At 43.0% G+C, this 24,547-nt stretch overlaps 1 long non-coding RNA gene across 1 annotated transcript; it reads right to left on the bottom strand.

The window, feature by feature from the left end:
• Positions 1-10,501: 10,501 nt before the first annotated feature.
• LOC123571905 (uncharacterized) lies at positions 10,502-17,564 on the bottom strand. The gene is made up of 2 exons (XR_006696212.2): positions 17,420-17,564; positions 10,502-11,856 (listed from the first exon to the last, which is right to left on the bottom strand). It is a non-coding gene; the product is annotated as an uncharacterized lncRNA (long non-coding RNA).
• Positions 17,565-24,547: the final 6,983 nt, after the last annotated feature.

Genomic DNA, 24,547 nt, shown 5'->3' with positions numbered 1-24,547 from the left:
GATCTATAAACTAACTCTAATTCTAATCCTACTCTGCCTGTTTGCGACTGCTTAAATGTAAGTATCTGGTTAAATTCAGTCTGAGACTTGCTTTATTGTAACACAATACCAAAATTGTGAGCTAACAGACCTGTAGCTCCCTCTTCTAACTATTGGACACTACAGATACTAACCAAAAACTAAAATAAAATAAAAATAAAGAGCCTAATAATTGTGAACAACCACATCAATTTAAGTCAAGCTGCAATACTGAATTATGTATCTTTATTTTATTGAGTGTTTCTCCCTGCTTATAAAATCCTGTTATAGCAGGAATTTAAACAGCTTATAATAAGACAGCACAATAATAGCCCAAATAATAAACCCAAAACAAAAAGAGAGACCAAGCAACAAGAAAGGAGGAAAAAATAAAAAACTGTTGGCTAAGCAAAGAAATAGCAATTAAGCATAGAACTTAGTTTTGAATGAAAATAAAGAGTCTAATAATTGTGAACAACTACATCAACTTAGGTCAGATTGCAATATCAAGTCATCGGTCTTTATTTTCTTGATTGTTTTTCCCCACTTAGTTATAAGAGGAATTTAAATTGCTTACAGTAAGAAGGTACAATAATACCTCAAATAATGAACTCAAAACAAAAAGGGAGAGACCAAATAACAAAAAAGCAAGAAAGGGGGAAAATAACAACCAAGACAGAAACACAAGTTAGGTAGTTGGTCCAGAATGATGCCTAAAGCAACCCCGGTCCACCCAGGTATGGCCATTTCCAGACAGAACGAGACTGAACAGTCTGAACTGCTCACCTCAGCCTTTCTAGAGTAACACTTCTCAGTCTGTTGCTAGTCAATTTGACGCTTGTCCCCCTGACTGGTTTCCTGTTTATTGCCTCAGTGATAAGGTTGCATGTGTGTCCCCTCCAAATCTCATATTGAAATGTGATCCCCAATGTTGCAAGTGGGACCTAGTGAGAGGTGTTTGGGTCATGGGGGCAGATTCTTCATGAGGGGCTTGGTGCCCTCCTCAGAGTAATGGATGAGTTTTCGCTCTGAGTTCATTCAAGAGCTGGTTGTTTAAGAGTATGCATAGGGGCCAGGCACAGTGATTCGTGCCTGTAATCCTAGCACTTGGGGAGGCCAAGGCAGGTGGATCACTCAAGCCTAAGAGTCTGAGACCAGCCTGGCCAACATGGCAAAACCCTGTCTCTACAAAAAATACAAAGATTAGCCAGGCATGGTGGCTGATGCCTGTCATCCCAGCTACTTGGGAGGCTGAGGCAGGAGGATTACTGGATCCTGGGAGGCAGAGGTTGCAGTGAGCCAAGATCGGGCCACTATACTCCAGCCTGGATAACAGTCTCAAATCAAAAAAAAAAAAAAAAAGGAAGAAGAAGCAGAAAAAGAAGAAGAGTGTGGCAACTCTCCCTAGCTCTTTCTTGCTACCTCTCTCGCCACTCACTATGTGGGCTCTCCCTTTGCCCTCCACAGTGAGTGTAGACTTTCTGAAACCCTTACCAGAAGCTGGGCAGATGTTGGTGCCATGCATGTACAGCTGCAGAACTGTGAGCAAAAGTAAACCTCCTTTCCTTATAAATTATCCAGCTTCAGGTAGTTCTTTATAGCAATGGGAAAAATTCACTAAGCTTACTCCTCAGACCTAAAAACACTTGGTATGCATTCTGAAACATAATGTCCAGGTTATTCACACAAATAGATAAGCACATGGGAAAGTTTTACTCCACTCATTAATGAAGGAACTAGCAGAAAGACAAAGCCAGTTCCATGAGGATGAAAGAAACCTGGTTTATATGGTCAGTGGAAAAAGCACGCTGAAATAAGAGTTACAAGTCAGATACAATACTAATTAATTTCCTACAAGGCAACAAAATGAGAATCTTTGGGATTATCTTCTCTGCTGGACAAAAAAAAAGTCCCTTTTCAATTTAATGCAACTTAATCTTTAACTTTTCAGAGCTGTAAAACAAATGGGCGCGAATTAATTCTGAGTACTCAGTCAAAGAAAATTACATTCCGTAAGAGTCAGAATACCCTGAGGCAGGCTTATTAGAAAGTGCTCTAGCATGGTATTAAAATGTCAGGTAATGATCTTTTTGCTTCGTTCCCAAGTTTTAGAGAATTTTCCTAAACCGTTTCTATTTTTTAACTTCAGTCACATGACCCACTTTGCCTCCGACACCACCACCATGGGTAAAACCCCAGAAACATCTTCCCACAAACACGCATTGCAACTGGGACATATCCATGAGGTTTTCTCTGGCCATCCTGATGAACTCTCTCTTTGATGGCCTAGCTTTCTTTGATGAATAGTAGGATACCAGTTCATGGATGAAGGAGAAATGTTTGGATTCTGCAGACCAAAGGATAGCAAACCTTAGTATGCATAAAATCCTCTGGGGAATTCTGATTCCTTAAACTTGGAGTGGGATTCTGTCTGCAGAGTACCTTCAAAACTCAGCTGTTCCAGCTGGTGCCAACCTGTGAACTTTCCACCTTGTGCCAGAATCTGCTGTTGCCCAAACCACTTACCAGTTTTCTTTCAGTAATCTTTCTGAAGGAGCCAGGACAATGGGGCCTGCTGTTTAGTTCATTTCTTTATTATTTTCAGCCTTTAAAATACATTTTCCGGCCGGGCGCGGTGGCTCACGCCTGTAATCCCAGCACTTTGGGAGGCCAAGGTGGGCGGATCACAAGATCAGGAGATTGAGACCATCCTGGCTAACATGGTGAAACCCCGTCTCTACTAAAAATGCAAAAAATTAGCCAGGCGTGGTGGTGGGTTCCTGTAGTCCCAGTTACTCGGGAGGCTGAGGCAGGAGAATGGCGTGAACCCGGGAGGCAGAGTTTGCAGTGAGCCGAGATCACGCCACTGCACTCCGGCCTGGGCGACAGGGCGCGACTCCGTCTCAAAAAAAAAAAAAAAAAAAAAAAAAAAAATATATATACACACACACACACACACACACACACACACACACGCACACATTTATTTATTTATTTTTGTTTTCCATCTCTTGCAATGAATTTGTTTCCCTTTTACTTTTTGCTTCATTTTGTTTAAATTTTCAGGTATTTAGCTCCCCTTTTATATTATTTTTAAATTTTTTATTACCTGTTTCAGGGTGTTCCTCCAGAAGCAAAGAGCAAAATTTTACTGTTGTGATGTACTGATTCTAACTAATTGTAATTTTTCATTTCATGCATTTAATAATTGTCTCTTCATTTTAAGACTTTTAGTAAAAATGTCATTTTTAAAGAAAAAAAATCACCCCCAAGTGATTCTAGGTCTTGTCTTTTTTACTTTCTAGTCCATAAATTCCCCAACTTCTGCTTCCTTTCACTACTGATTCACTTCACATGTTGGTTCATGAGAATTGGCAATAGGATAATGGATTTATAAACACATATATGACATGAGTATGTTCTTCCCCAACCCCACCCTGCTAGGAGGGCTCACCACTAAGATGCCTTTACCTCCCTTCCAGTCAACTCCAGGAACTAAGTAGGAATCCTTCGTTTTGGCACAGCAGAGGAGGATGCAATTGGGGGTTCACAGGAAGAGGCGACAAAGCCTGATACCTGGGGCTGGGAAGGGAGATGGAAATGTCCTGAGACTCTACCCCTGCAGTGGGGTTTGGGGTCTACATATGGCACACAGTCAAGGCCCTACATGCCCACTGAGTCCCCAGTGGACTGGGGGGCCTGGGGAGGGTGAGTCTGTCGCACAATGCAGCTGCAGAGAGGGCATGCTTCTCTGGAGGGCTGGGAGCCAGCGGCGAGAAACAGCTCTGAGTGTGGCCACCATTATGGAACCAGGAAGCCACAGCCCAGGTGGGAACATCTTGGACTCAGAACCACCTCCTTGAACCAAGCTGAAAATTCTTATTTGACCCTGTGGAGATGAGGAAAGAACCTCAAAAATGCCTGGGGTTGAATACCCTACTGCCAGGTAGGGGAAATCTTAAAAGAAGTCATCACATGGAGAGAAAAAATTTACAGAGAGGAAATTTAAAATATATATCATTGACAGCAGGGACTCTGGGGCTAGATAGCTCTGGGATGAAATCCTGGATTATTAGCTGTGTGACCTTGGGCCAGTTACTTGATCTAACTATACCTCAGTTTTCTCATCTCTAAAATGAGAATAGTGATAGTCCTGATCTCAGAAGATTGCTGTGAAGTTTGAATAACTTAACCTCAGCAAAGCATTAAAATCAGCCCTGGCACATATCAACTGCTACATAGGTTTTTGCTAATGTTATCATTCTAAAACCCAAATGATGATATAGGCTGGATGTGGTGACTAACATCCTGTAATCCTAGCACTTTGGGAGGCCAAGGCAGGAAGATTGCTTGAACTCAGGAGTTCGAGACTAGCCTGGATAACATGGCAACACCCTGTCCCTAAAATTAAAAAAAAAAAAAAAAAGAAGAAGAAGAAGAAAAGAAAAGAAAAGAAAATTAATGCTGACATAGTTTGGATATTTATCCCACCCAGATACCATGTCAAATTATAATCCCCAGTGTTGGAGGTAGGGTCTGGTGAGAGGAGATTGGATCGTGGGAGCGAGTTTCTCCTGAATGGTTTAGCACCATCCACTTGATGCTACCTTCCAGACAGTGATGAGTTCTCTCAAGATCCAGTTGTTTAAAAGCGTGTGGTGCCTCCCTCCACCTTGCTACTGCTTTCGCCATGTGATGTGCTTGCTCCTCTTTGGCTTTCCACCATGGCTGTAAACTTCCTGAAGCCTCCCCAGAAGCTGAGCAGACATCGGCACATGCTTCCTAGAAAGCCTGCAGAACCGTGAGTCAATTAAACCTCTTTTCCTTATAAATTACCCAGCCTCAGGTATTTCTTTACAGCCATGCAAGAATGGCCTAATACAAAAACTCAGCGGTAAAAGTCACAGTTGCTACATTTACAGGGTTCACCGATGAACGACTTCCTCAAGAACAATTTTACCCATCAGCAAAGGCATTTTACTTCCTGTTTCTGAATTTGTTCTTTGAAAGAAAGTTGAGATCCTAAGATTAAAGCTTGTTTCTGTAAAGTTGCTGTGGGGTCAGTGGTAGAGGTTGGTGTTGGCAGAGGGATTTAGACCAAGTATGCCGCGTCCTAGGAACTTAAGAACTGAGAAATGAAATAAGAATATGATGATATGCAATCATATATAATAAATATATGTCCCACTGTCTCTGTCATCATTGTATTGATGATTCATTTATTTATTTAAAGTACCTGTGCAGTTTAATTCATTTTTTAACATTTTATATTGTGCAAAAAAATACATGTTCCAGGGTATTAATAGAAAATGTAAAAAATTCAGAGAAGCCTGAAGGAGGTTGGGCACAGTGGCTCACACCTGTAATCCCAGCACTTTGGGAGGTCGAGGCAGGTGGATCACCTGAGTTCAGGAGTTCGAGACCAGCCTGACCAGCATGGTGAAACCCCGTCTCTACCAAAAATACAAAGAAAAATGCCAGGCGTGACAGTGCGTGCCTGTAGTCCCAGCTACTCGGGAGGCTGATGGAGGAGAATTGCTTGAACTTGGGAGGCAGAGGCTGCAGTGAACCAAGATGAGGTCACTGTACTCTGGGGGACAGAGTGAGACTCTGTCTTAAAAAAGAGAGAGAGAAGGAGAGAGAGAAGCCTGAAGGAGAAAGAAATACCAACCACAACCCCACCACCTGGAAATAACCTCCAAAGTCCTTTTGTTTTGTTTTGCTTTGTTTTCTTTTTTTTTTTTTTGAGATGGAGTCTCGCTCTGTTGCCCAGGCTAGAGTGCAGTGGTGCGATCTCGGCTCACTGCAAGCTCTGCCTCCTGGGTCCACACCATTCTCCTGCCTCAGCCTCCCAAGTAGCTGGGACTACAGGTAGGCCACCATGCCCAGCTAATTTTTTGTATTTTTAGTAGAGACGGGGTTTCACCATGTCAGCCAGGATGGTCTTGATCTCCTGACCTCATGATCCACCCACCTCAGCCTCCCAAAGTGCTGGGATTACAGGCGTGAGCCACCGTGCCCAGCCCAAAGTCCATTTTTACAAATGAAGTATTCCTTCCTTTGCTCTTTGAAGACTGTTTTCCTTCTACTGTGTTCAAGAGTGGTGTGAGATAGGCAGGTGCTGCTGAGAGAAAGATAAAGGACTCCTGCCCAGTGGGCAGAGATGAAGAGATGAGATGGCCACATGACCTGTCAGTAGCTGAGCTTATCTCTCTGATCTACATTGTGTGGGCCACAGACAGCATTTTCTGGACATGTCTTTGCTAAATCTGAAGGATAAAGATTGAATTTCCAACGAATTTTAGCCTCTGGCCCAGGCTTGTGAACATAAAAACTGGAGATAGAGATATCAGGCCCTCTGCAAAGCTCATTCAAAACCTGGAATGGATGAGCTGATCGCCAGAAGAAAGGAAAAAACACTCTTGAGTTTCCCTATCCAATTAGAGTTTGGATCAGAATTCAGACTTCTGGGCACAGTTACAGCCCAAGAACATGGTTCCAGCTCACCCTCCATTGGCCCAGATGTGCACCCTTGAGGCTGCATCCTTTCTAAGAAGTAACTTTTTTTCTAATTGGGAAAAAGATGAGTGTCTTAATTGAAGCCATATCTTAGACACAGGGAGTTGGAGGCAGGTAATTTATTTGGAAGATGATCCCAGGAAGCAGGAGTGAGGGTGTGTGGAATGTGAGACAAGAGGGAAAAAAGGCTAACTCGAGGCTGTGTTATGGAGATTATTGCTGCTGTAAGCAAGCAGGGCTTGATCCTATGATGACCTCCAGAGAAGTATACAAATGCCTCCTAGGACCATCCATCTAAAAGACTGGAGGCTAGGATCTTTACTGCACCTTCCTGTTCCTGTTAATTGAGGGTGGTTCCTAAGGCTCAACTTCAGGCCAAGCTTACAAGAAAGCCCAGTGGACTCCCTGAGCATTAGAGAAAGCCCTGGATTATAAAGAGGGAAGACATAGGGGACATACTTGTAAACCAAAAGTAAAACTGTAAGCCTCCAGCCAGGCACAATAGCTCATGTCTGTAATCCCAGCACTTTGGGAGGCCAAGGCAGGCAGATCACTTGAGGTCAGGAGTTCAAGACCAGCCTGGCCAACATGGAAAAAACCTGTCTCTACTAAAAATACAAAAAGTAGCCGGGTGTGTTGGCTTACACCTGTAGTCCCAGTTATTCTAGAGGCTGAGTCAGGAGAATTCCTCGAACCTAGGAGGCAGAGGTTGCAGTGAGCCCAGATTACACTACTGCACTCCAGCCTGGGTGACAAAGTGAGATTCAAAAAAAAAAAAATGTAAGCCCTTCAACCACCTGAATGGATCCCTCCTCTTGGTCAAGGGCATTCTAAAGTTAACCTGAAACACTAGTTCAGGCCATGATGAGAAATAGGGGTCAGATATGCCTTATTATACCCTCCTCCTTTGGAATTCAGGCACAGCTGACTAGAATTAACATTAAAACAGAGACCTTAAGACTGATAGAACACACTCCTTAATTCTGATAAAAAACATTTACAATCCATTCTCTCTGAAGCCTGCTACATGAAGGCTTCAATTGCATAATAAGAGCCTTGGTGTCCACAGCCCCTTCTCTTAGCCCAGACACTCCATTTTATGGATTCCAGGTCTTGAGATAAACTCTTTCAATCGATTACCAATCAGAAAATCTTTGACTCTATCTATGACCTGGAAGCTCCCCCATCCAGCCTGCCCTGTTTCACATTGTCCCACCTTTCCGGACCAAACCAATGTATATCTTACGTGTATTGATTAATGTCTTATGTCTCCCTATAATGTATAAAATCAAGCTGTAGCGTGACCGCCTTGGGCATATGTTCTCAGGACCTCCTGAGGCTGTCATAGGCATGTCCTTAACTTTGGCAAAATAAACTTCTAAATTGATTGAGACTTGTCTCGGATACTTTTTGGTTTACACTCTTAAAGTGACAAGGTGTCAGGGTGGAGGGTTCTGGACCCTTTCAGGGCTCTCCGTGGCAGCTGCAGCTGAAGGTGGGGAGGGGCTGAGGGGATGTGATGTGGGGCACCAACCATGCCTGCTTCAGGCTGACTGCAGCCCTGTCCTGTTCTGAAGTTTCTGACCCCAGCTTCAGGCCCATTTCACATATAAGGCAATCAGGTCCAGAGAATTTGAAAAGTTTGCCAATTTTGTACCACCAGGAAGTGAGATAAAAGACTAAACCTGTATCTTCTGCTGCCTGGCACAGTACAGCGAACCTTTGGCTCCAAGCCCTACTCATGACAGGAGTACACCAAGATCATCCCCTCTTTTTCCTATAAAAACTTCTACTTTCTTGACAGCCTGGGGCAGCCTGACACTTCCACTGTGGATCCCTGGTGCTGCTGAGAGGCAGTGTGTGCAGTCTGGGTTAAGCACCTGAGCGCTAGTTCCTGGCTTCTTCACTGCCTAGACATGGGACCTTGGGCTAGTCTTTCTGTCTCAGGTTCTTCAACTATAAAATGAGGTAATCATAGTACCTAATTCATAGCACTGATTGAGGATTAAATGAGTCAATGCTTGTAAAGCACTTAAAATGCTGTCCTGTATTTATAAAGCACTCAACAAATTCATTCAGTTCCCATTCAACACATATTTATTGAGCACCTACTTTATAACAGGCATTATTCTAAGTTCTCGAGATGCAGCAAATGAACAGACAAAGCCCTTTCTCATTCCTTTCTTAGACCAGTGTTTCTCCAACTTGAGTGTTCATCAGAATTACCTCAAGGGCTTATTAAAACACTGGTTAATAAGTCCTGCCTCCAGGGCTGAGCTTCTGATTCCATAGGTATGTGAGACTGAGAATTTGCATTTCTTACAAGTTTCCAGGCAATGCTGATGTTGCTGGCCCAGCTACGACACTTCAAGAATCGTTGTATAGATTTAGTTTCCAGAGTGGGGAAAGCAAAAATAAGCAAATATAGCACTTGTCAGATAGCAGTTAGTGATGTGGAGGAAAACACAGACGAAAAAAGGAGGGTGTGGGTTCGTGCTTCTATAGGGGTAAGGGAAGATTTCTCTGACAAGGTAGCATTTGAGGGGAGGCCAAAAGGAAGTTAATGAACAAGTCAGGCACTCCAAAGGGAGGGAATCCGAGGCAGAGGCAAAGGAAAAGCAAGAGCAAAGGCCCTGAGGCAGGAGCCTGCATTGGGAAGTCAGGGCCACTGCCAGCCAAGAAGACACCTTGATGTCAACCATGCTAGCAGCACAACATGGTAAGTACAGCCCGGGGAGAATTTCAGCTCTCCCTGCTCCTTGTCCGAGCACTTCCTGCAGGGCACAATCTACACAACAGAGTGTAGTTGCTTTGGGAGGGTTCAGGGAACAGCAAGGAGGTCTAAGTGGCTGGAGCTGAGTCAGGTGAAGAGTAATAGGACATGAGGTGAATCTGTAGGGTCTGTTAGGGTGGATGAAATGGGAGCCATGAGAGGGCTGTGAGCAGAGAAGGGACATGACCCAACTCCAAGTCATTCAGCCTGCTAGGTGGAAAACAGACTATTGGAAGGCAAAGGTGGGAGCAGACCAATCACTGAGGAGGCTGTAAATACTAGTTTGGTAGAAGTATTACTGCAAGGAGTGGCTTTCCATAATAAGCCTCGTAGTGCCCAGCTTAGTAGGGTGGCAGTTGTAAGAAATTCTTGTTTCTCTTCCCTCATCTAACTACTACGCATTGCGTCAACCACTATACATTGCATTTTTCCATTATATTATTTAAAGTTTCAAGAACCCTACGAGCTAAGTATCATCAATAGAGAGGAAGAAACTGTGGCCCAGAGAGATGAAGTACATTTCTCAAATTCTCACATCGAGGTCTCTTGGTCCCCAAAGAGGGCTTACAAGTCCTCGTACTGCCTCTTAGGTAATAGCTGAAGCATTGCAATTAACTAATAAATAATTTTTTTTTTTTTTTTTTTGAGACAGAGTCTTGCTCTGTCACCCAGGCTGGAGTGCAGTGGCGCGATCTCAGCTCACTGCAAGCTCCGCCTCCCGGGTTCACGCCATTCTCCTGCCTCAGCCTCCCGAGTAGCTGGGACTACAGGTGCCCACCACCACGCCCGGCTAATTTTTTGTATTTTCAGTAGAAACAGGGTTTCACCGTGTTAGTCAGGATGGTCTCGATCTCCTGACCTCGTGATCTGCCCGCCTTGGCCTCCCAAAGTGCTGGGATTACAGGCATGAGCCACCGAGCCTGGCCTGAATAATTTTTATTAATATGAATTGGATCCAATTCAAGGTTGTCCCTACAATAATGCCATTCTTACTCACTTTCTCCTATGTTTTGGGGAGCTAGAGAGGACTGGAGTTGAGCCAATGAGCTAGAAATTTCATCTACCCCTGGTAAACTGAGGGAACCTTCATTTGCGAGGTTTTCTGGGGAGACTGAAAATGAAGTTTAAGAAGCACTGTAGAGAAGTGTCCAGGTTACTACTGATGAATAATAAACCACTCCACAATGTAAATGCTTAAAATAACCATTTTATTTTGCTCATGATTCTGTGGATCCAAAATTCAGGAAGGGCTTAACTGTCAGTTTTCTCTCTCAGAATCTCTGATGCAATTACAGTCAGATGTTAGGGGTGGTCACTGAAGGGCTCCACCAGGCTGGGCATCCAAAATGCCTCACTCCTCCCATGGCCAGCAGTGAATCTTCCTTGTTGCTGGGAGCTCGGCTCGGTGTTTACTGGAGTGCCTACACATGGTCTCTCCAGCTTGATGATCTCAGGATGGTGGAACTTTCATAGTAGCAGCTTTCCATAGAGTGAGCGTCCTGAGAGAATCATCCAATGACCTTTTGTGATGTACCCTCAGAAATCATAGGGTATTACTTCTGCCACATTATCTGTCAAACATGAGCCAACATTCTTAGAGTCACAGGGGAGATAGACCCCATCTTCTACTGGAGGGTGTGTCAAAGAATTTGCAGATATGTCCTAAAACCTCCACCAAGAAGCTGTCATCTGGCCTTATTCATCAAGCATCTGCCTAACTCATTCCCCTTACTAGCAAGAGGGTAAATTGCTACAATGCCCATAGGGGCCAACTGGAAATATTTATCAAAATTACAAATGCATATATTCTTAGACTGAGCAAGTCCACTTCTGGTAATTTATCCTACAGATATAGTCAACCCAAATCACTACAGGTTATCTTCAACACCGTAGAAATGTTCAGATGTAGGGCCAATATTTTCAATAAAAAAAGATAGGGCCATTTTCACAATTTAGGGAGACCACAAAATTACTAAGTATATTATATAATGCTAATAATTATTACTCATCCAGAATTATTATAATGCACCCAGCATGCTATCTCCTTTACATTGATTATGTCTAATCCTTCTACAATTCTCTAGGAGTAATTGTTTCTGTTTCTCTGGAGGTTTGGTAACTTGCCCTAGGCCATACAGCTGATACATAGGAGGCCCAAAATTCAAATTCAGTTCTTCTTGATTCTTTGTCCTGCTGTAGCTCATAGTAGCATCATCAGTCTTTAACGTTGTCTGCTTTTACTTGAGAATCTCTAATCTCTCTGCATTTCCAAACCACTACACAATATAAGAGACTACTTCATTACAAGTTGTTTCCTGTCTGAAGTAACAGGTAAAGATGTAAAGATGATTCCACACAATTCTTTGAACGAGAAAGACTTTGAGATTTATATTTGTACTGAACATTTCCTTAGAAATGGAAATTATCCTTGCGGTGTGTAAATAGAAAAAGCTTCAGTTTACATATCTTGTCAATAAATTCCCAGAAGTTGAATCTCAGCACAGTTTTTCCTCATCACTACACTTGACAACATTGTTCAAGGACACCTGGAAGATTTGAGAAGAATAGAGGTTAATATTTATCAGGAATTGCCCTTTCCTGTCCTAAAAAAGGGGATGGGAGAGTGGACATAGATGATGAGCAAAAATATTTTGTCTTATCAAGTTAGCCAACATCCTAGCCACTCCCTGATTCTTCACATATGCCATTGGAGGGAGTTGTCCATGGAAGAGGCTGCTCCATCCCAGTACTTTACACACACATATACACACACATGCACACGTAGGCAAATACATACTCTTTGCATCTGAAAGTTACCTCTGCTTTTTTCACTGAAATATAAGTGCTCAGAAAATCCTCCATCTTAGCAAACTCTCTCCTTTTTTCTAAAGCTAAATGGATTGCTCACCTGCTCAGACCTTTATCATTACTCCACAGTGCTCATTGAAACAAATTCAAACTCCTTCCATGAATAAAAGAAATAAATAACTTCCTTATTTGGAAGTTCTTATTAGGAAGCATCACTCACTCTCCTCAACTTTCTTTCCCTCTGCCTCAGCCCAGTCTCTGATACTTTTTCGTAAACCAGATCCACTCCTCTTACTGTGCTTTTTGTGTGCTGCTCCCCCCAGATTCTGTTCTCTTTACTCTCCTCCACCTTTCCTAGGTCTACCTATCCTTCCGGGTCTAAGTCTAAAGGCAGCTCTTCCAAGAGACTGCCTGTAGCACTCTAGCCTATTATACGTCTCCCTTCCCCAGTGACCTGTAGCACTTAGGGGCTTTATGATCCAACTTCATATTTGATTGCCTAGGACCAACAGTTCTAAAATGTTAGTATGCATCAGAATCACTTGGAGCCCTTTAAACAGATTGTTTAGATCCCTGTCAGTGTTTCTCATTCAGCAGATCTGAGATGGGGCCCAAGAAATTGCATTTCTTTTTTTTTTTTTAATTATACTTTAAGTTCTAGGGTACATGTGCACAACGTGCAGGTTTGCGTTTCTTACAAGTTCCCACGTGCCGCCGATGCTGCGGTCTGGGGTCTAGAGTGTGAGAAGGACGGGTGCAGCAGAACAAGCACACTGCTTGCTAGCTCTTTGAACCTGGGCAAGTTCCTTAACTTCTCTGTGCCTCGGCTTCTTCATCTGCAGTAATATTGCTTCAAAGGACTGTTGTAAGAAACTGAAATAATGTATTTCAAAGCTTAGTACAGTTCTGAGTGCATAGTAGAAAACCAATAGATGGCAGTTTTTTTTTCTAGCAGAGAAAAAACAGAACTTCCTGGGGGTTACATATACAACAAAAGTAACACCCAGACTATGGCTTCACAAAGCTCTGGGCTGGGTTTATTGGCAGGACTGCCACATCTTTTACCAGGGAGGGCCGGGGAGAAAGCCACACAAATCTTTATTCACATATTTAAGTCTTAATCTGGGAGGGGCGAATGAGAATAACATTTCCCATGCTTATAAGGCCCCTCCCAACCCTAAACAGCTGTGATTGATTCAACTTTCAGCTCAGAATAGCTAAATTTCCCAGCTGATTATTCTGTAGAAATACTATTTTTACTTTACTGTAAATTCTAATAACTATTACAAAAGACAAAATATCCTATAGTTTTTCCCAAATTGTCTTACCTTGGCTCTTCATAAGAAAAAAAAAAAAGGAAAACCAAAAAGAGAATCTTAATAAAACCTTAAAGAATAATTTATAATTGCAAAGCCAGTTCAGACTACCTTTGTTGGCAAGAATATGTGAAAAGAATGCCAGCGTTTGTAAAATTCTGACCTGTGAGGAGATGCAGCATCTGTGCACCTAGTCCAATCAGAGGAAAGGGAGCAAGAAGGACAGAGGAGTTGGCATCCAGCTTGGTCAGACTCTGCCTTACTTGCCCCCAGCATGCACAGAATTGAAGGCTGTCCTCTGGTTCCACAGAGCCAATGCTTGGTCAATACCCTAGCTTTGGCAGCTGCCATCCTGAGCCTGAACTTTTCCTGGGATCCTCTGGGAACCCAGGAGCCAACAGGAGCAAAACCAGAAAGTCTATTATGTCCTCCAAAGCCCTCTCTTCACTGCTTCCTCTGCCAATCCAGATCTGAGTCTCACACTTCTTTGTAGACTTAGTATCTCATACATGGCACTTGGGGCATGACAGGTGCTCAAGAAGTGCTGATGTGGTTAGTCAGGGCATTAAACAGAGTAATTGTTGAAAGCTCTTTCTATCTGATATGATGGTCATAGTAAATTCAGGCAACACTTTTAGTCATAAGAAATCAGTGTGTCAATACTGCAGAATGAACATTCTAATACAGTTGTGTATTCAATGATTGCTTCTTTGTTGTGTAATGCATATTATAATTTCAAAATATATCTGAGATATTTGATTTTAATTGTATAATGTTAATTTATAGTCCGTGAATGCATTTGTCTAAGAATCTGTGAATGAAAGGGGCTCATCTCAAGGAAAGAACAGAATATTTCATTCTTCAAATTCTATCTGAATCAAAATGGCAAAAATATGAAATTTTTAAATGCATACTTTGTACCCTGAATATATACAAAACATAAAAATATAAAGAGTGAAAATAATTTTTAAAAAAGTGTGTAAATAGGCATCAAATTTGCCTGGTTGTGTTGTTTTTCTTCATACCTGTATCAGTTAGGTGTGATGATCAGAGAAGCAGAACCACTAGGAAAAATATAAATAATAAAGACTTTAATAATAATAAAGGCTTTACACAATCATGAGAGCTGGTTACACATTTATACAATCATGAGAGCTGGTTACACATTTATGTAAGACTGTTGTATCTGCATCTGGTACTGCAGACCAAGTCAGCAGGGCTGGACGTGGTGAAGGAAAGATGGACGTGAGGTGGGAGAGAGCAGGACCAGCTGGAACATGTGAGGCTGAGCCAGAACCCAGGAGGATGGATGGAGCCAGGTCAGCCTCTTACCATCTCCCAGTCTTCAATGATGCAAGTGACCTGCAGGCGAAGCTGGTGCCCTCCATCACAGAGGCAAACACACACCTGACCCAGGAGTTGAAGAAGCCAAAGAAAGAGATTCAGTAGAATGAAGGAACTGTGGGCCCTGTTGCTGCCCAGCAAACGATCAACAGCAAACATGAGCTGCCAGTGTCCCACAACAACCTTCCAAGTGTTAAAGACCTCAGTCACAGGCTCACTCCTGCTTGCCAGTTCTCACGCAAAATGTCTCACGAGGCCCACACTGGAGGAAGAGCACGCAGGGAAGGGAATTCTGGAAAACATAGTTCCGACTTAGATGAGTTGACACGATATGAATCCACCACAACATCAGGGTAGCTAAAACCCCTCTAGCTGTATGGCCAGAAGTCAGATTCTCCTGCACTGGGTGAGCTGCCTTGCTCTAGCTCAGAGAGGTTCTAGGCTTGAGAATCAGGCGGACAAGCTGGCAATCAACCCTGACTCTCAGTTCATTTTTCTCCACTGAGGAGAAGAGGAGCGGAGTTCAAATGGCAGCCTTATATATTTTGGCACCCATAACTCAATTCAGAGGGTTTTAGTGCCAATTAGAAAAGTGAGATGACTAAGGATAGATTTCTGATGACTAGTGCTTCAGAGCAAATTGAGGAATACAACCTAGAGACGAAATTTAGAGATGGAAATAAGACTGCTTAAACACCCCCTGGTGTGTGTGAAAAAATGTAGATTCCGTCCTATCATGGAGGGTCTGGGAAAAATCCCAAAATTTTACATTTCAGCTAATACCCAAAGACATTCTCATGCAGGTGGGCCTTGGGTTCACACTCAAGAAAGACTTCTCTAGAGGCCTGTACATAAGATAAATTCCCGAATCAACCCTGTCTGCAAAAGCTGGCAACTGTGGGCTATTTAATTCAGCTGAGGGAACATCAGAGAACATCTTTACAGGAAGACAGCAGTGGGAAATAAAAATCTGCTATTTATTTCATCATGATGTTCTACAGGTTATTTTCGAATTCTGTTTATTAAGGGTTCATAAATGTTGCTCTGTTAATAAAAATCTTGATGGTAGCCAAATCGCATCCTTCACTCCCTCAGCTCACACACCTGTGCCGCCTCAAAGCCGCCCAAAATGTGCTAGCGCCACCTAGAGACCTCAGGAGCACAGGCTGGGTACAGAGCCGGGCGTCCCAAATGCGCACCTGTGGATGCCAGAACGTGATGAGAGCAGAGACAGTGGCAAGTAAGAAACTAAACTGGGAACAGACAGTGGTTTGAATTTCATTTTTTTTAGTCATGACTAACTATCAGAACTTCCTGTGGTCCCTTCCCTGACTGCTTGCGAGAACAGACAGATCGTGGACTTTGGGATTTGGCCGACTTGGTCTAAAGCTCTGCTCTACCACCTAAAAGCTACACGGATTAGGCTCATTTTGTGCCTGACCTCACATCTTGTTGGCTCACCGGCTTCAGGCAGGGCTCATCTCAGCTGCGGTGTTTCCACCCCAAGGCTTCTCTTCTCCAAGACGGGGAGGCTTGGGACAACTGTGGGAGCCTATGAGTCATTCACACCCAGGCACACACCCCCGTGGTAAGGTTAGCCATGGGGACCCAGCTCCAGTCACAAATCCTTCACCCTCCTCTCCCAGGTGGACAATTCTGAGGAACATTCTACCCAGCTCCTCAGACGTTTCCAGGAGAAAGCAGAGGAAGCTCTTATTGCCCACAGCAACGACCAATTCAAGACAGTCCCCCCCACCACCGTGTTAGTTTGTCCTCTCTCCATTTGCATTCCCTGAGATCCCGTGCCAAAGTAAACCACCTGCACGTAGCCCTTGTCTCAGGTTCTGCTTTCTCAGGGAACTCAGGCTGAGACAAGGTATAACCTTAGGCAATTCATTTATCCTTGCAAGTCTGTTTTCTTAGTTGCAATATGTTTCTCACAGGGATATTGTTAAAATTAAGCTAAATCCTGTACATAAAGCACTTTTCCTGGTGCCTGATCCATGACAGAATCCCCTTTTATGGGAGTCTGTCTTCTATCTGGTAGAGGCAATCTCTTTTTAAAGCTCAGCCATCATCAGCAGCATCACCTTCTCCACCATCATCATTACTACCATCACAACCATCACCTCCTCCCCCCATGCCATGTCACTGTTACCACTACCTCCAAGACTAACACTAACACTTCTTCACCACCACCACCATAACCATCACCATCACTACCACCCCACAACATTGTAACTATTACTGTCATCACAATCACTACCATCACTACCACTGTCACCTCCACCACCACCACTCCCATATTCACCACTGCTACCAACACCATCCTTACCACACCACTCCTCATGCCACCATTACCTCCATTACCACCATCACCGACCACCACTTCCATCATCATCACCACCTCCATCACCATGATCTCCACCACACCACAGTTATCTTCGCCATCACTATCATCATCTAACTAACTAGTCATTGGACAGGACTGCTCTAGCCCAGGTTGAGTCAATTCTCTTTAGCTAGAGAAAATACTAGACATATCTCACTCTGTTGCAACTGTATGTTAGGCCATTCTTGCATTGCTATAAAGTACCTGAAGCTGAGTAATTTATAAAGAAAAGAGGTTTAATTGACTCACAGTTATGCAGGCTCTACAAGCATGATGCCAGCATCTTCTCAGCTTCTGGGAAGCCTCAGGGATCTTTTACTCAGAGCAGAAAGTGAAGAGGGAGCAGGCACGTCACATGGCCAGAGAAGAGCAAGAGAGAGAAAGAGTAGGTAGTAGTGCCACACACTTCTAAACAATCAGATATCATGTGAACTCACTCATCACCAAGGCGACTGTGCTAAGCCATTCATGAGTGACCCACTTCCATGATCTGCCTTTCACCAGGCCCCACCTCCAACACTGGGGATTACATTCCAACATGAGATTTGGCAGTGACACACATCCAAGCCATATCAATCTGCCTCCGCGAAATCTAAACACTAATGTCAAATGTCTCCAGCTAAACTTAACATTGATCAGAATGCTTTGACTAATTAAAATCTTGCAACGAAGTTATCGTTTTCTATAATATGTCTATAATACATTCCTGTACCTTTCTAGGAGTCAAAGTACAAGTATATGTTAAATAATGATAACAAATAACAAATAAAATAAATAACAAATAAAAAATAACAAATAAAAATAAACATATAAGCTGTAGAAACCTTACAAATAAGTTTCTTTTCTCATTTAATGAATACTTTAGGACTACTATGTGGTAAGCATCTTCTAGGCACTAAAAAATAATGACAAGGCCTTTCTCTTTGCAGGCCTTTCTCTCAGAGAATTTTCTGGCAAATAAATAGAGAATTACAATGAAGTATGGCCAGTTCCGTCATCGGGGAGTGCAAGGAGACCCTCATGCAGTCGGAGATGAGGAGTGCTCTAGGAAGCTTCCTGAAAGAGCTGACTAAAGAAAGAGAAGTCAGCCAAGTGGAATTGGGAAGAGGCATTAACAAACACTCCAAGGAGCAGAAACAGCATAGGCAGAGTCCCCAGTATGAGAGAATGCATGGCTTCCTAGAACCACAAGTAACTGACTACAGCTGCACTATGGCACACAAGGGGGCAAGTCAGGAGAGATGGCAGAAGAGAAACAAGCTGCGAACAGATCCTGAAGGGAGTGTATGAAACATTAAGGAGTTTAGACTCAGTTTTTCTACATAAATAGGCTCCCTAAAAACTTTTTTTTTTCCTTGAGAAGACAGCCTTGGAACAAAGCTAACTCAAATCAAATAAATAAATGCTCCACAAAGGGAGGAAATGTTTTCTGGAAGATTTTTATCCACAAGAGAGTGTGGGGTTTGAAGGGTGTTAATATCTATTGTAGGGCTCCTTCCCACATATCTGGGGCTGAAACATGCTGAAGTCACCCCCTTATGTGGGCAGGCATGTGCGTGAATTCCTATAAATGTCTGACCACCGTGTCCAGGGTTTCCTGACAACCTCCTTCCTCCGCATGCCCCGAAGCAAAGGCAGCCAGACCTTTGGCCCTTACTGCCTCCTGGATAAATATCAAGGCTCATCAGCCCTGACTTTGAAATCATCTAAGGAAAGCAGTACTGCTAAGACTAAACCCAACCAGTGTTTCCAGGCCACTAATGTGAAAGCTCCTTACACACAAGAGTAGCAACTCTTTTTTGGATCTGCCGTGTTTAACCCAGCGTACAGCTGGTAGTAAACAGTCAATAAATGTATATTCAATGACCTAATTTAACACTAATATAGTGTCAAAGTCAGCACGGCTGTATTTGATAAATAAATGCTTCAGTATCTGTAAGCCAAAAGAAAGCCTCTATGATATTAGCCTTTTCCACTCATCAGGAATTAGTGGCTCAAAAGAATCATTTTTTAAAATACTCTCCTAAATCTTCTCCTTCACCTTTTATCTTCTTTAGATAAACAGGTCATGATAGAGTAGAAATGTTCTTCTCAGTAAACGGAAAAAGAGAAACTAGGAAATACAAAGAGCCTGGGAGGACTGAGCCTTCCTAGGAGCCCTGGATGCCAATATATGCTTTTTCCTTTTTATAAAAAGACTCCTCAGTACAAAACTAACACAAAATCAATGCTTCATAGACTACATTTGTCATCCTTTCCTGGAATGAAGGCTCTGAACTGTTTTATTAGAAACTAATTTACAGGAAGATATTAGTCACCACAAAGATTAAAGAGAGAAAAAACTAAAATGTTGGTGTCTACCTGAAAGTTCTGAACTTTGCCCCCCTGTAAGAATGAATGATGATAACAACTTTGGTAGATGGTGTTTTCCAAAGATGGCTGCAGCAAAAAAATCTCTCATTCCACCTGCTCTTTTACCTTGCCACACCCCCATCTAGATGGGGTGTCTATGTCCCCTTGCCTTTGAACTTACTTATAACCAATAGAATGTGGTGGAACCAACATAATGTGACTTTCCAGGCTAGATCATAAAAGGCCATGTGTCTTCTACCTTGTTCTCTGGGACACTTCCACACTATCAAACCACAAGCCCAAGTCAGGCTGCCAGGCTCTGTCACAAAGCCAGACCACATGGAGAGACCATGTGGCACTCTGGTCAGTGGTCTTGGTCTTTGAGTCTTCCCAGCCCCGGTACCATGCACAGGAGAAAACAAGCTTCAGATGATTCTAGCTGCCAGCTGTTGTACCACCCCCAGCCTTTATTTAGTCTTCTAAGTTGAGGCTTCAGACTGTGTGGTGCGTGGACGCACTGCCTCTGCTGTGCCCTTTCCAAAGTGCTGGCCCACGGAATCCATGAGCATAATGAAATAGTGGTTGTTTTATGCCACTAACTTTGGGGTGGTTGGTTTGTTTGTTTGGAGACAGGGTCTGGTTCTGTCAAGGCTGGAGTGCAGTGGCACAATCTCAGCTCACTTCAACTCGACCTCCTGGGCTCAAGCAATCCTCTTACCTCAGCCGCCTGAGTAACCGGGACTACAAGCAGACACCATTGTGCCTGGCTAATTTTTTTGTACTTCTTTTAGAGACAGGGTTTCACCACATTGCACATTTTAGAGTAGAAAGTTTTTAACTGGCAGCTGGCTAAGAAGCCAGTGGGGGAATTCTGTCCTTGCATAGGCTGACCAAGCCTGTGGAGGAACACAATTTCAGTAGTATCTTAATCAGCTCCGGCTGCCATAACAAAATACCAAAGACCAAGGGACCTAAACAACATAATTCATTTCCTCATAGTTCTGGAGGCTGGAAATCTAAAATAAGAGTGCCAGCATTTCCAGGTTCTGGCGAGGGCTCTCTTCCTGGTCTGTGGATGACTGTCTTCTTACCATGCCCTCCCATGGCAGAGACCAGAGAGAGGAAGCAAGCTCTCCGGTATCTTTTCTTAGAAGGGCACTAATCCCATCGATAAGGGCCCCACACCCACGGCCTCATCTAAATCTAATTGCCTCCTATAGGCTTATCTCCAAATAGCATCACATTGGGGGTTAGGGCTTCAAAATATGAATTTTGTTGGGACACAATTCAGTAATCCATGAACAATCCATAAACACAGCAAGTAGTTTAAGGATTATTCATAAAATCTTGAAAGTCTGATTGTGGATGCTCAAGACAGGTGTCTCTGTGGAAGGTCTACCAGAGTATCCAGTAGCACCTCCAACCTTAGGCCAGCTCTGTGACATTTACCACAACAGAATCTGTCCATTGTTAAGCACTCAGAGCTGCTTGTCAACATGTCCTCTTTCTGCAGCCTGGGAACCCTCCCCTGCCAAGAGCTGAGACACACCAGGAGAGGGACGAGTTTGAGAAGACACTGGTCTGCACACACCCTTGCTCAGGAATCCCCTTGCTGTTGATTGTTAAAATCCTTGGCCCTTCCTACAAATGGATTTATAGTTGGAAGCAGGAAGCATAGTTTGGAAATTCAGGCTTGGAGAAGACTTAATGGGAACAGCACTGTCTCGGTATCCTCCCTGGTAAGTGGGAGGGAGATCTGCAGGCTTCTCTCCTCCTCAACTCCCTTAGAATTTCAGCCACTCAATCTCCATCAGACTGTGGGGTCCCCGAGCCATTTCCTACAAGTTTGTGAAAAAACAGTGATGTTCAAATTGATTGGGCACACAGATGACATATACACATATATATGTTTGTATACTCACACACATATACACACACAGAAAGAGGCAACATTCATTCTGCAGAATGATGTGGAAGGACCAGGAAAGAAAACAAGCCTAGCCCCATGCCCAACTTCCCACTATTTAGGTATCAGGGCCACACTCTGCCCAACCCCAGGAAGCACAATTACTATCAGAGTTCAGGGCTTCTCAAACTCTAACATGTCCACAAATCACCTGGAGATACTAATTGTAATTAAAGGCTGATTGTGATTCAGTAGGTCTGGGGTGGAGCCAGCAAGTCTGCAGTTCTGACAAGCTCCCAGGTGATGCTAAGGGGCCACACACAAGTAGCCAGATCATAATGCGCATGCCTGGTGCCCCTGGAATTGGGCAGTGCACAGCCTCAGAGGCTGTGGTCAGCAGCCCTGGAAGGCATGTATATCTGCGCCTCCAATCTGTCTGCACCAGCTATGACTGCCTTGCCATCCTTTCCCTCTCCTCCCTACAGGCCGCAGCAATAAGACCTTCACTCCAGCTATCCAAAACATTAGGCCCAGGATTTTCATTCCATTGCATCAATCCCCAGGGAAGCTCTAGGCTGAGTCCTAGTCGTAAACAATCCATCACAAACTAACCATGTAACTTGGACAAGTCACTAAACTTATTGGAGAAGTGTTCTCATCTTTCAATGAATAGGAATACATATGTATACATGTCCATCCATTCAACAAATATTTATTGAGACCCACATATGCCAGGCCCTTAACTGATAGATATCCCAGGTTTTGTAAAGCTCAGAGTACATGAAACTACCTAAAAAGCAGAAAGTACTTCCCATAGAAAGACTTGGTCATAAATGTTCATAGCAGCTTTATTCCTTTTTATTTGTTAAGTGACAAAAAATTATATGCGTAACGTACAACATGATATTTCAATATATGTATAAATTACAGAATGGCTAAGTCAAGGTAATAAATATATGCAGCTTTATTCTCAATAGCCAAAAACTAGAAAAAATCCGAATGTCCAAAGACAAGTGAATGGATAAATAAACTGTGGTATAGCCATACAATGAAAGACTACTCAGCAAAAAGAGAATTCATTACTGATACACACAACAACATGACTAAATCGCAAAAATATTCTGAGCAAAAGAAGTCAGACACTAGAGAGTAAATACTGTGACTCTGCATTTCTAACTTTAGGAAATACAAAACTAACATATAATGACAAAAAGCAGGTTCATGCTTACCTCGAGTTGAGAGGGCACAGACATTGATTTTGAAGGGGCACAGAGTTTTCAGAGTAATGGTGCTCACATGGGTGCATAAATTTGTCAAAACTCATTGAACTGTATGCTTAAAATGTGTACATTTCATTGTTTGTACATTTTACTTTAACAAAATTGATATTTTAATATTAAAAAGTCACAGGAAGGACTGCATAAATATTACTTATTATTCATATCGCTATTCTTATTCTTTTTTAAATTGCTGCCCGAGCGCTGGTAATTTATTATTTCATTCAACAAATATTCAAAATTTAATGGGCCAGGCACTGGGGATTAAAACAAAATGTCCAAGACAGGTCACACTGTGGTGAGCAAGACATTCAGCAGCCAACAGTTAAAAGCATCATTTGATGATTGCTAAGAGAGAGAAGGCAGAGGCTGGGAGGAGCACTATCTAAATCAGCTTGGGGAGTCTAACACAGTGTTCCAGAAGAAGGGAGGCTTGAGTTGAGTCCCAGAGGCAGAATAAGAGCAAAGCAGCAGAGGAAGAGATGGACGTTTCAGACTCACTAGAGGCAGGAGTGTTGAGGTCCGTGTATAGGGAGGATTGGAATTCACCGGGTGTGGCAGTGGAAAGAGATGGAAAATAAGACTTTAGAGTGGGGGTCCTCACATTTAGCTGCTTTAGAACTACCGAGGAATCTGGTCATACATAAGTTTCTGGGCTCCATCCCAGAGTGTCTGGGTCAGTAGGGTGGGGCGGGGCCTGGAAATCTGCATTTCTGAGGTTCTGACAGATGATGCCGATGCTGCTGGTGCAGAGACCACTTTGAGAACTCCTGCACTAGATTTAGAAGAGGGTCACAGGAAGCTCAAGGCCCATTCCCAGCCAAGCCTCTTCACGGCCTTGAAATTCAGCACTCAGGGGAAGAGTGGATCATGCTAATGACAGTAAGACAGGGGTGAGTTTAGTTCCCTCCCTGTGGTTCCCATCTCTGCTGCACTGGGCCCCTGGCCTTGAAGCTTTCTTCCTTCTTAATCTCTCTTCTGTGACCCTTCAGGCCATTCTTTGGTCCAGCCATGTGTGTGAGCACTGCCTCTCCAGGCTTTGCCATTGCTCGCAGCTTGGAAGGAGACAAGGCTTTTACGAGTTGTCTCATCCCAGGTGGATAATCCTCGAGGTCTCCCACGCTCCCTTCCAGACTCCATTCCTGACTTCTCATAAAAACTGTTAACTCTCAGTGGCCTTTTTTCCTTCTCATATAACAAAACCATGAAACAATCTCCCCATCACAAACACCGCCCTGTAACCCCCTACATGTGAAGAGGAAAAAATAACTGTTGGTCCTTGGTTTCTTGGTTATATTGGCTCACTTACTCTGATAAGGGACCAATTTTTTATGTCATTGACAGATTTGGGACATTAGAATTAGAAATGAGAGAGAATGGAGTCATAGGTTTTAGGAAAGAGAAAAAAAATAAAGAGAAATGAGAGAGAAGATCCTAGTAAAAGAGAACACAAGATAAGCTTTGTTTCTAACAGATACAATAACCTTGGCCCATTTGAAATTTAAGTTCAACCACATAAAACTGCCATTTTTGTAGATTAAAAACAGTGGAATATTTGCAAATTCATATGATTCAATGTAACTATATATTCTAATTATATTAAATATGTCCAATTTTACATGTATCTCAATTATTTAGAATATCTTAATTATATTTTGAATTACATATCTTAATTTTATATACTAATTGTATATTTTTATAGATATTGATTATATATATATTTTTTTTTTTTTTTTTTTGAGACAGTTTCATTCTTGTTGCCCAGGCTGGAGTGCATGGCGTGATCTCAGCTCACCACAACCTCTGCTTCCCGGGTTCAAGCGATTCTCCTCCCTCAGCCTC

The sequence above is a fragment of the Macaca fascicularis genome, chromosome 2 (genome assembly GCF_037993035.2).
Source record: "Macaca fascicularis isolate 582-1 chromosome 2, T2T-MFA8v1.1".
Taxonomy (NCBI): Eukaryota; Metazoa; Chordata; class Mammalia; order Primates; family Cercopithecidae; genus Macaca; species Macaca fascicularis.
This window is presented reverse-complemented; position numbering and strand designations above follow the sequence as displayed.